Genomic DNA, 11,528 nt, shown 5'->3' with positions numbered 1-11,528 from the left:
AATTTCCTGTCATTGTGTACTCTTAGCTATCTGAGAGAGAGAGAGAGAGAGAGAGAGCTTATACTTATAAAATTGAGAAATAAATTGCGTAGATTTAAACATGCTTATTGGCCCTCAAAATTAAATGGCTCTACAGAAAAAATGAACAAAATAAGCGTCCTTCTATTACTAGAATTCAAGAACAGAGAAGCCAGATAAATGCAAGGGTAGCCATAGAAAAAAAGCAGAAGAATCTTTATCCCATTCGCCTTGAACATGTAAAGCAGTCGAGACAACCAATTTAAGCCTAGGTGGGTACAAACACGGTCTAGATAATATACCTAGACCGTGGGTACAAAAATAATCTAGTGGGGCCGGCAGCGAAAATAGGCGACTGTAAATGAAGAGAATTCTTCCTCCTTATTGTTTTTCATTCTGGAAAGGCTCTGAATTAAGAATATTAGGAAATAAGCTCCGGTCTTTGGTTGCTGGCTAGCTGTCAAGGTTATCTAGTCATCGGCTACCTTTATATGCATCGTTATTATATCGATGCTGTAAGTCTTACGAGAATATTACCTCTAATCACATTCTCTTACTTTTCATACAATCCATCATCGCGTTACGCTTGTCTTGCTCTCGTAAATGTAAACCTGTTTTCGCGAAGTAAGTGCGCTTGGCCAAACATTTCTTTTCTTAAATGCTAGTTGACTTAGTAGCGGCAGTTTGTGCTAATTAGAGTCCGACCTATTGTCTTCACTAGTCTCAACCTCAGAGAAGTCTACCGAAGCATGAACTAACGCTGGAGAAGGAGGTTTGCTTGCAAGATTGATATTTTCAGCCGCTACCTTTGTGACATGGCTGGCAAAGTTTCTGAGGTTTTATACTCCCATAAGCATTTTTCAGATTCGTGTAACCCGTATACAGATGTCCGGATCTCGAAACGCATATTTGTTCGTGTACCTAATTTGGCTATTGCCTCCCAAATCTTTACTGATGGAATTCCCTTAGTTGGTGACAGGTTCCTATTTCTTTCGGCTTTCTCTTGACATTTTGTAGAAGTCACCCTGGTAGGCAGCGCTGACTGGTTTATACTCTAGACTTCTAGAGGTTTGGGGACAAAAGCAAAGGGCAATAGTGTTCCTTTTTACCATGGTTATTGATTTTTTTTGTAATATCGATATAATGAAAGTTAAGGACTGTGTCGAATTGCTGCTGTTACAGCTACATTAGTAAATACTTGATCGCGTATCTGCACACTGAACTTTATTTGAGTGGCATCACTGCTTACTTGAATGTAAAAGTTCTAAAACGCACCTTCCAACAAACCATAAAAAGCTCCAGTTTCTGGAATGAATAAGTTCCAATTAAGTTCCAGTTTCTGTGATGAATAAGTTCCAGTTGCTGGAATGAACAAGTTCCAGCTTTTGGAATGAATCCGTTCCAGTTTCTGGAAATAATAAGTTCCAGTTTTTGGAATGGATAAGTTCCCGTGTCTGAAATGAATAAGTTCCCGTTTCTGGAATGAATAAATTCCAGTTTCTGGAAATATTAAGTTCCAGTTTCTGTAATTAATAGGTTCCAGTTTCTGGAATTAATAAGTTCCCGTTTCTGGAAATAATAAGTTCTAGTTTCTGGAATTAATAGGTTCCAGTTTCTGGAATGAATAAGTTCCTGTCTCTGGAATGAATAAGGTCCAGTTTCTGGAACGAATAAGTTCTCGTTTCTGGAATAAATAAATTCCAGTTTCTGGAATGCTTAACTTCCAGTTTCTAGAATTAATAGTTTCCAGTTTAAGGAATGAATAAGTTCCCGTTTCTGGAATGAATCAGTTCCCGTATATGGAATGAAAAAGCTCCAGTTTCTGAAATGAATAAATTCCAGTTTCTGGAATTAATAAGTTCCCGTTTCTGGAATAAATAAGTTCCCGTTTCTGGAATGAATCATTCTCGTATACGGAATGAATAAGCTCCAGTTTCTGAAATGAGTAAATTCCAGTTTCAGGAACTAATAAGTTCCAGTTGCTGGAATAAATAAGTTCCCGTTTCTAGAATAAGTTTCAGTTTCTGGAATTAATAAGTACGAGTTTAGGAAATATATAAGTTCCCGTTTCTGGAACTTGGTATCGTTTATGAAGCACTTATCAACCTAAATAGGCGCTAAGATGTCTTTAGGTTTTGAAAGCAATTGAGGCATCGCTGGTAGTTTTTTTTTCTTTTTAGGTGTCATAAATTTATTTACGTTCCTTTGCATATATTACGCAGTATGTGAGGCCAGAATTCTCGTAGTTATGAAATTAGACATAACAAACCTTAACCCGATAATATTCAATGGATGCCAGTCCGGCAAACGGCGTTTGAAAAACAGATAAACAGAATAAAAGCTTAATGAGGGTAATAAATAAATCACCTTCCTATCGAGTCTTTTAAAAATTGTTTTTCAAGGGATTACAAGTATCTAACAATCGGAAATTATAATACATACATACATGCACACACACACACATGCTAAAGCCAAGGTCAAAACAATGCCTCTCTCTCTCTCTCTCTCTCTCTCAAGTTTAAAAGTTTAAGGTCACTTTCTCAACCTTAGCCTGGGGGTGTTTAGGATTATGCGACAAACGAACCACGAGGAGCAAAATGGTCAGGTCAGAAAGGTAGTCTCAATGACAGATGTACAGTATCCGGTGTGTAGCGATAATGAACTGGCTTGAGTGTGCTGGAAACCCGACTCCTGACTGAGCCTCTACTACAGAGACGGAAAGATAGTAACGTGTGAGAGGAAATTGTTGAATACCTTACTTTTTCTTCTACTTTGTATCCAGTCTGAGTAGTTTCGAAGTTCTTAATTTTTTCATATCATGTTCTTTTTATATACCTTTTTCCTTTACTCGCTACTATTTCACTCAATTTCCCAGAAAACAAAATAAAGATATCTAGTTTCAGTCCTTTCGTTCAAAAGTGTTTAAAAAGGCAAACTCTCTTCCTTGTCTCCTAATCATAAAGAAAGGGCAACTTTAAAGAATGTAATCGAACAGGAGAGAGAGAGAGAGAGAGAGAGAGAGAGAGAGAGAGAGAGAGAAGATTCGTGAAACCAAGAACCTGGATTTAGAGAAGTTATCGATCAGAGTTTATTCCGTTTGACCAACCACACTGACACTTCCAGCGCGCCCTTGTCACCCCAAGCTGAGTTAGACATGAGTCAATGTGACTCACGAACGTGACCTTCCACTGACTCATAATATTTATTACGCACTAGAATCCACTTTTTTTTTTTTTTTTTTTTTTTTACGAAAACACAGCTCCCAATTTCACTAACATTTTCTAGCATTTTTGGCGAACTGCCTTTCCCTATTTATATAGTATTATCATTCAGAAGATGAAACCTACTCTTATGAAACAAGTCTACAGTGGCCATTGACTTGAAATGTTCAAGCTTTCAAAGAAAATGGTGTTCATTGGGAAGAAGTAAGCGGAGATAAAGGGAAATAAAGATAGAAGAGACCCCACTTATCGTTGAAAAAGAAAAAAACAAATTAACAAAGAGATAAAAATTCATTAAAATGCGAGTGAAATAGCATTAGGGTAGTGACGTATTGTATCTTCGCCTGAACTTCTGAAGCTCCAACTGCACGGCATCCTCTGCTCTGGGAGACTGTTCCACAGTCCAATAGTGTGAGGAATAAAGGACCTCTGGAACTGAGAAGTTCGATAGCGAGGCACATTGACCGCACAACGACCTAGTAAGTGACTGACTTTAAAAACATCAGGCACTTAAATAAAAAGAAACGGCAGTAAAAGTAGCACACTACTATTCACAGATTCATTCCCAGGACCGGAAATGCGCGAAAGAAAAATGGCGTGGCAAGAAAGAAGACTCACAGCTCATTACGCCGTAATCTAACATCAAACCGGAAAGGATAAAATTCCAGTCTGTCCTTACCGGCTCTCAGGCCCTGAGAAGACGCCAAGGGAGGACTTCATATGACGAACATCAAGAATTCCAGCTTAGCTACTATATTCTGCACAGGTGAAAGCAGTCATTATACAAATTGGAAGCGATGACATTGTAAGCAGTCACTGGTTCAAGATGGTGCTAATGAGTAGGTAACTCATTTTTAGTTCTTGTCAGAGGTACGAGGAAATAGACTAGGTCTTGAGAATACTTATTTTCCTTCTTTCCTTCGTCACGTTGCACTTGACTTTATGCAACGAAATTTTGAGGGCTGTGGGAAAACGGTGTGGTTTTCCAACAAATGGTGTATCTTATATATATATATATATATATATTTAATATATTTATATAATAATATATATAATTATATAATATATATATATATTAAGATACACCAGTTTTCCAACACCCTCAAAATTTTCGTTGCATATATATATATATATATATATATATATATATATATATATATATATATATATATATATATATATATATATAAAATCTAGGGATTTCAAATCCTCCATCCCTGTAATAACTGAACACTATTCACTTGGTCCTTTCACCCGTTAATCAGTTCATCAAAAGCTCCAGTCTTTGTTCTTCCTCTCGTTTTCATTTTCCTCACATTTTAATAGCGGATTAATCCGTTTTCTGCGTCTTACACTGCCAGTGCGCTTTACGTGGGGAACTGTAGAAAATAGAAGCATTTAGCTAAGGACCAAGCGCTGGGACCTATACGGTCATTCAGCGCTGAAACCGAGATTGACATTAAATAGAAAAAAAAAATTTAAAGGTGTAACAGGAGGAAAACCTCTCAGTTGCACTATGAATCAATTGTTAAGTGAGGGTGGAAAGTAAGATGGAAGAAAGAGAATATGAACAGAGGTACAGTTAAAAGAATGAAAAAGGTTGCAGCTTGGGACCGAAGGAACGCTGCAAAGAACCTTAAGTAATGCCTACAGTGCACCTAATGAGCTGCACTAAACCCCGCCACCCCCACCCCCCAGTGGGTGGTGAACTGCAAGAATTAATAACAGGTGTATGAAGCGTCTCCTCGTTCATCACCTGCGACCACTTTTTAGCCTTTTACTTTACCTGCCATCCTGCTTCCTTCCTTCATTCTAGCTGTCCAACCTCTCCAATTATTACTTCTCAGTGCAACTGCAGAGTTTCCTCAAGTTCACCTTTAAACCTTTGTACTCTATATCCTTTATTTTCTGGATCTCTTTTATCATGCTGTTCAACCGCTCCAACTCCTTTAAATTGCGTTGAGCGCTGAAACGGCCGAAAGTGTCCCAGCTCTGGGCTTCGTAGCCTAATTCTCATAATCGTTTGCTGCTGTCATCCTTGACCTTAAAGATTCAAAGACTTTCAGTTGCTTTCATATATCCTTGACACTTCATTTATACAATTAAACTACTCCTGGTTAATTGTATTTGTCATGCTCACGGTCGCTACCAAATCATTGCTCGTCTTAGATCGGCTTCCTATAAATCTTGTATTATAGGCATCATACCTTCACTGCAGAGAGAGAGAGAGAGAGAGAGAGAGAGCGTAAATATTGTCTCCATCTTCTTCCTGTATCATGAATCTGTATCTCTTCTTAGCACCGCGAGAATTGATATATCAATATTCTTCCTTCTTACTGTACCAAACCCTTCCTCACATTCATAAAAGAAAATTGATCAAACCCATCCGAGATTCTATATTTGCTTCGTTTACTTCTGCTTCTCTTGCCATTTGATGTGATTATCTTTTATAATCATTCATTTCCTCCTGTGCAAGAGAATTCCGGATGTGTGAATTAGATACAGTTCCTAGTAGCGGGGATAACAGTTTAGTAAGATATTTAGATAGTTTATAAGCAATTGACCCTACAGTACTAATAATTGGGCGCATAGGTTTGTTTTCCTTATGAGTTTTGACTAGGCCATATAAATAAGGTAATGAGGGACACTTTACAGTTAACTGACACAAAAGTTCTTTTTTATCTTTCAGAATTTGTTTGATATTGATATTAAAGTTTTTTATTACTTGGTCCAACGGATTTTTTGCAAGTTTTTTGTAAGTTATTTCATCCTCAAGTAAAGTATGCATGCGTGATATGTAGTCAGTTTTGTCAAGAACCACTAAACTATTGGATTTATCAGCCTTGGTAATGTGTAAGCTATTATCATTCTTCAATTCTTTTAAACTTTTCCTGTAGCGAGCGGGGAAGTTATCTTCATGGTAGGCATGCGTAGCACTATATGTCATGCCTTTGATAACTGTAAAGTGTCCCTCATTACCTTATTTATATGGCCTAGTCAAAACTCATAAGGAAAACAAACCTATGCGCCCAATTATTAGTACTGTAGGGTCAATTGCTTATAAACTATCTAAATATCTTACTAAACTGTTATCCCCGCTACTAGGAACTGTATCTAATTCACACATCCGGAATTCTCTTGATCTTGTAGAGAAATTAAATAACATTGTACTAAACCCTAGCGATATTTTTGTCAGTTTTGATGTATGTTCTTTGTTTACAAAAGTCCCTATTGACTCTGTGCTAGAATATTTAAGTAATGAGCTTGTACTGCATGAATTGCCTATGTCCGTTAGTCACATAATTTCCTTAATTAAGTTATGTATTTGTGATTGCAGATTTATTTTTAATGGAGAATATTACCAACAAATATTTGGTATGGCCATGGGTAACCCTTTATCACCTCTCCTTTCAAACTTATATATGGAATTTTTTGAGAGGCAACACCTCCCGAATATCACACTTATCCCCTTAAAATGGTACCGATATGTCGATGATATCTTAGTAGTCTTACCTAGTGGTATCGATGTAAATGATTTACTGTCTAAATTGAATAATTTAGTGCCATCCATAAAATTCACTGTTGAAATTGAAAATAACAATGTCATCCCTTTCCTAGATGTATTAATACATAGAGAATCTTTCCAATGCAAATTCAGTATTTATAGAAAACCCACAAATAATTTAACATATGTACATTTTTATTCTGGCCACCATCTTAATATTAAAATTTCAATTTTTTCTTCTATGTTCCTACGCGCTTTGCGTATCACGAGTCCACAATACCTGGACCAAGAAATAGAATACATAAAAAAGATAGGAAACGATCTCTGCTACCCACCTCATTTAATTGATTTATGTTATCAAAAAGCTCATAAAAAGTTTTATAATGTTGCTATTAATGAAAAGAAATCCCTAAAATGTACGTAGCTTACCTTATTTTTCGTGGATTTGAAACCATAAAATCAATATTTAAATCATTTAATGTTAATATAGTGTTCTCTTATAACAATACCATTAAAGATATGCTAATTAAGAATAGTCCCGTAACAAATAACAACATCATTTACAAAATTCCTTGTAAGGATTGCCCATCGTTTTACGTTGGTCAGTCTAGTAAGAATTTATGTGTTCGGGTTAAGCAGCATATGTATTCAGTTAGAACAGCCCAGACTTCAAATGCACTGTTTATCCATCTGAGTGAAAAATCTCATTGTATTAATTGGGGTGATGCCTCGGTAATTGCTAGATCTAATGATTATGTTTCAAGAAATTTACTGGAATCGGCAATTATACAAATCACTAATAAAAACAACCTAAATCTTAGTCTGGGAATGTACCATTTGGACCCATATATTTGTAAGATGTTTATGAAGGACCTCAAAATAAATGAACAACTAATAAATTAGTCCCACATGTATATAGGTTATTAATTCTCTCCTCTCTCTCTCTCGCTCTCTCTCTCTCTCTCTCGTCTCTCTCTCTCTCTCTCTCTCTCTCTCTCTGTCTCTCTCTCTCGCTCTGTCTTTCCTCTCTCTCTCTCTCTCTCTCTGGTTCGATATTTTCTCTCCCTTTTTCTCTTGCTCGATATATATATATATTTATATTTTCTTTCGTCTTTTCATTAATAATAATTTTTTGTTGGGAAAGTTTGTGTAAAAATTCATGATATTAAATTGTATATGCTCCCGTGTTGTTTTCAAAATGTACTGTTTTTCTGGAAGAATCACTGTTTACCGCGGGTATCCTTCAAGGTGTGGCTAGCCTATGATCCTCCTCCTCTCTGTAGAGTGAAAATCGCCTTATGGCTAATTTGGTAGTGTCAGTTTGTATATTAAGCCTTCTTTTGACTATGGTGTTCTTTGTAAAACCAGTATGCCTCAGTAAAGGGTCCGAATAGGACCGAAAGTACTCGGCCAACTCGTTTTTCATTTTTTTCCTTCGTGGCAACAAAAACCTTTTATTCATACATAACATCACGTTTTATATACTTCGTGATCAAGTTATTCATATATATATATTATATATATATATATATATAAATATATATATATATATATATATATATATATTAATATAAAATATATATATATATATATATATATATATCTATATATATATACACATATATATAATATATATATAGTATATATATATAGATATATATATACATATATATATATATATATATATATATAAAATATAATATATATATATATATATATATATATATACTATATACTAAGTACTGCAAGAAAAAATTATAAAATAATAAATTCTACCTAGTTTTGTCATATTCAGACAGCTTCAAGCCGGCAAGCACAAAGCAAAATTCGACACCATATAATAACATTATACTTTGAAGTCCACCACAACCAAACATACCCAAGAACATTTCGCAATTACCCTCCTTTAATTGCGCGATTGAACGCGTCTTTTTTACGACACTCCATCTCATCCTCGCTGTTTATCTTCAAGTACTCGGCGAAAGGTCAGGGAGAAAGAGAGGGAGGGAGGGCTGGAAGGAGGGAGCGGGCAGGAACTGAACATCCGGTAAGAAGCCGGTGAGCGGCTTCCGGCGGGTCCCTCCCGGGAACCCGGTGACATCGCATCCGGGCCGAGAGTATACCCCTTAGGGCCGCGTCTGGGATCGCTCGCTGGAGTGAAATGGCAGTGAAATGGGACGGTGTCTAAGCGTTGGGACTTGTAGCTGAGGGAGGGCAGGGGATAAGATCGGGTCAAACGTAGGAAAGAATTCGTTTTCCTTCCTTGGAAACACAGCACTAAATTCTGTTCTAAAACAAGTAAAAAAATGCACTTAAGTTTCTTCACCGCAATGCTGTATGAAACTCTCAGCCACGGCCCATGAAACGCAACCGCTGTCCATGAAACTTTCAGCCACAGCCCCGTGATGGCCTGTGTTGCTGGCTAGCGCTGCCAGACACACGATTATGACTAACTTTAAACTTGAATAAAATAAAAGCTGCTGATGCTAGAGGGCTGCAATTTGGTATGGTTTGATGATTGGAGGGTGGATGATCAACATACCACTCTGCAGCCCTCTATCTTCAGTCGTTTTTAAGATCTGAGGGCAGACAGAAAAAGTGCGGACGGACAGACATAGACATCGCAATGGTTTTCTTTTACAGAAATCTAAAAAAGGACGTATTACCTTTCCGGGTTTTCCATTGCATTTGCGTGCGTATGCGCGCGTGTAATTATTATCCCAGTTCCACCAATTATGTGATGATTATATATATATATATATATATATATATATATATATATATATATATATATATATATATATATATATTTATATATATATTTTTTTTTTAATAACACGCACAAAGGGGGTTGGTTTAACTTACTTCTCAGTGATATCTTAAATTCAACAGTATTAACTCGTGCGGAAAAATTATTAGCATGTTAGGTTAATCTTAGCTTTGTATTAAGGATTACAGTAGAAAAGAAGCCTTGGAAACAGTCAGTTAAAACGACATTCCTCCAGTTATTGACGACACTCAAAGCCGATAGAAAATAAAACCAAGTGAAATCTTTCGAGTAAAACTGCAAAACTCCAGCAACAAAGATCAAGCAATTGAGAAAGCGAGTGGGAAAAGGAAACGGAGGGAAAATTCAGCTTCACCGTAACTTTAGATCTTAATCAATTAAGAAGAGTTAGTCATTAGTTGAAAGAACAGCTTGAAACAACCACAAATTAGATTCAATTAATAAGACTTGACACACTTTTGCTTTATTAATTCACAATACAACCAGATACCTTAACTAAGTGTCTCAAATTTAATAGACTTCCACCCTCCACTAGAAAGTAATTGGCACAAATTGTTACAAATTACCTACAAATGTATCAGAAGAAGTATATGACCCCGAAATTAAGACAAAGCTCTAAGCTTCATTTTATTTATTCATTCGTTACCATAATCTGATGATATCTGGAGTAGCAAGTCTTACATCTGTAAAAGAAATACTGTTGATGTTTTACATACCAATACACACACAATCACATTATATATATATATATATATATATAATTATATTATATATATATATATATTATATATATGTACAAATGTTTATATATACAGTATATAACGGAGTACGTATGTATGAATATATTAAAAGGAAGTGTGTATATATATATATATATATATATATAGATATATATATATATATATATATATATAGATATATATTATATATCTATATCGTCAAGGATCACGTGACTAAATGTACTACAAGAGCCAGTAGGAAAAATTAAAAGGCAAAAGTGCCCAGCGCTTTCGTGCGTTTAATACCTGTTCGGGGTACAGCGTAAAATAACAATGAGCTTAGGAATGTCAAATAGTAAAAGTGAACATATAAATAGAATTTTAATAAAAAAAATGAATAAGCAGTAGTTAAAAGATATAATAAACAAGCAAAAGAGTCGACAACCTAAGAAATTGCACTTGCATAAAGTGGTCCTAAAAAAAAAGAATTAAAATGTAAAGACATCATTCTGAATTGCTGAACAGTAACCTTCATGACCCAACAATCCAGTTTGTATAAACCTTTGTTAATATTAGCAACACAATCAGCCTTTAGTTTTCTTATAGTTGATTCCATGATATTTGTCTTAACATTGTCTTTGCAAAATAATGCCTCCCTATAATGTCACATACATCGTGACATTTTCATATTCACAAATAAGCCACAAATGCAGTTTATTATCCAGTTTACAATACCTCGGAAATGACTTACACCCAAATTGAATTCTAATCAATAAGTGTTTCGTCACCTGTGGGATTCCAACTGCTGATTGGTTTAAATACAATGACATACAGTGACTTTTGACCACTGAGGCCATCGAGAGATATACGCGTGTGAGGTTCAATTCTCCATTAAACGACATTGAATGTCGCTCTCTTCAGACCCATGAAATGGCAGCCCAATAATGTGGTGGTTAAGACGTAGTTGGTGCTTGAATATATTTATTAGGTATCACACTAGATAATATTAGAATATATATATAAAAATTATATATAGTATATATAATACCTTGGAAATGACTTACACCCAAATTGAATTCTAATCAATAATTGTTTCGTCAACTGTGGGATTCCTACTGCTGATTGGTTTAAATACAATGACGTACAGTGACTTTTGACCACTGAGCCATCGAGAGATATACGCGTGTGGTTCATTTCTCCATTAACTGACATGATGTCGTCTCTTCAGACCCCATGAATGGCCAATATGTGGTTAAGATATATATATATATATATAT

The sequence above is a fragment of the Macrobrachium nipponense genome, chromosome 44 (assembly GCF_015104395.2).
Source record: "Macrobrachium nipponense isolate FS-2020 chromosome 44, ASM1510439v2, whole genome shotgun sequence".
Lineage (NCBI taxonomy): Eukaryota > Metazoa > Arthropoda > Malacostraca > Decapoda > Palaemonidae > Macrobrachium > Macrobrachium nipponense.
The sequence above is the reverse complement of the archived record's forward strand: the minus strand, read 5'-3'. Positions refer to the sequence as shown.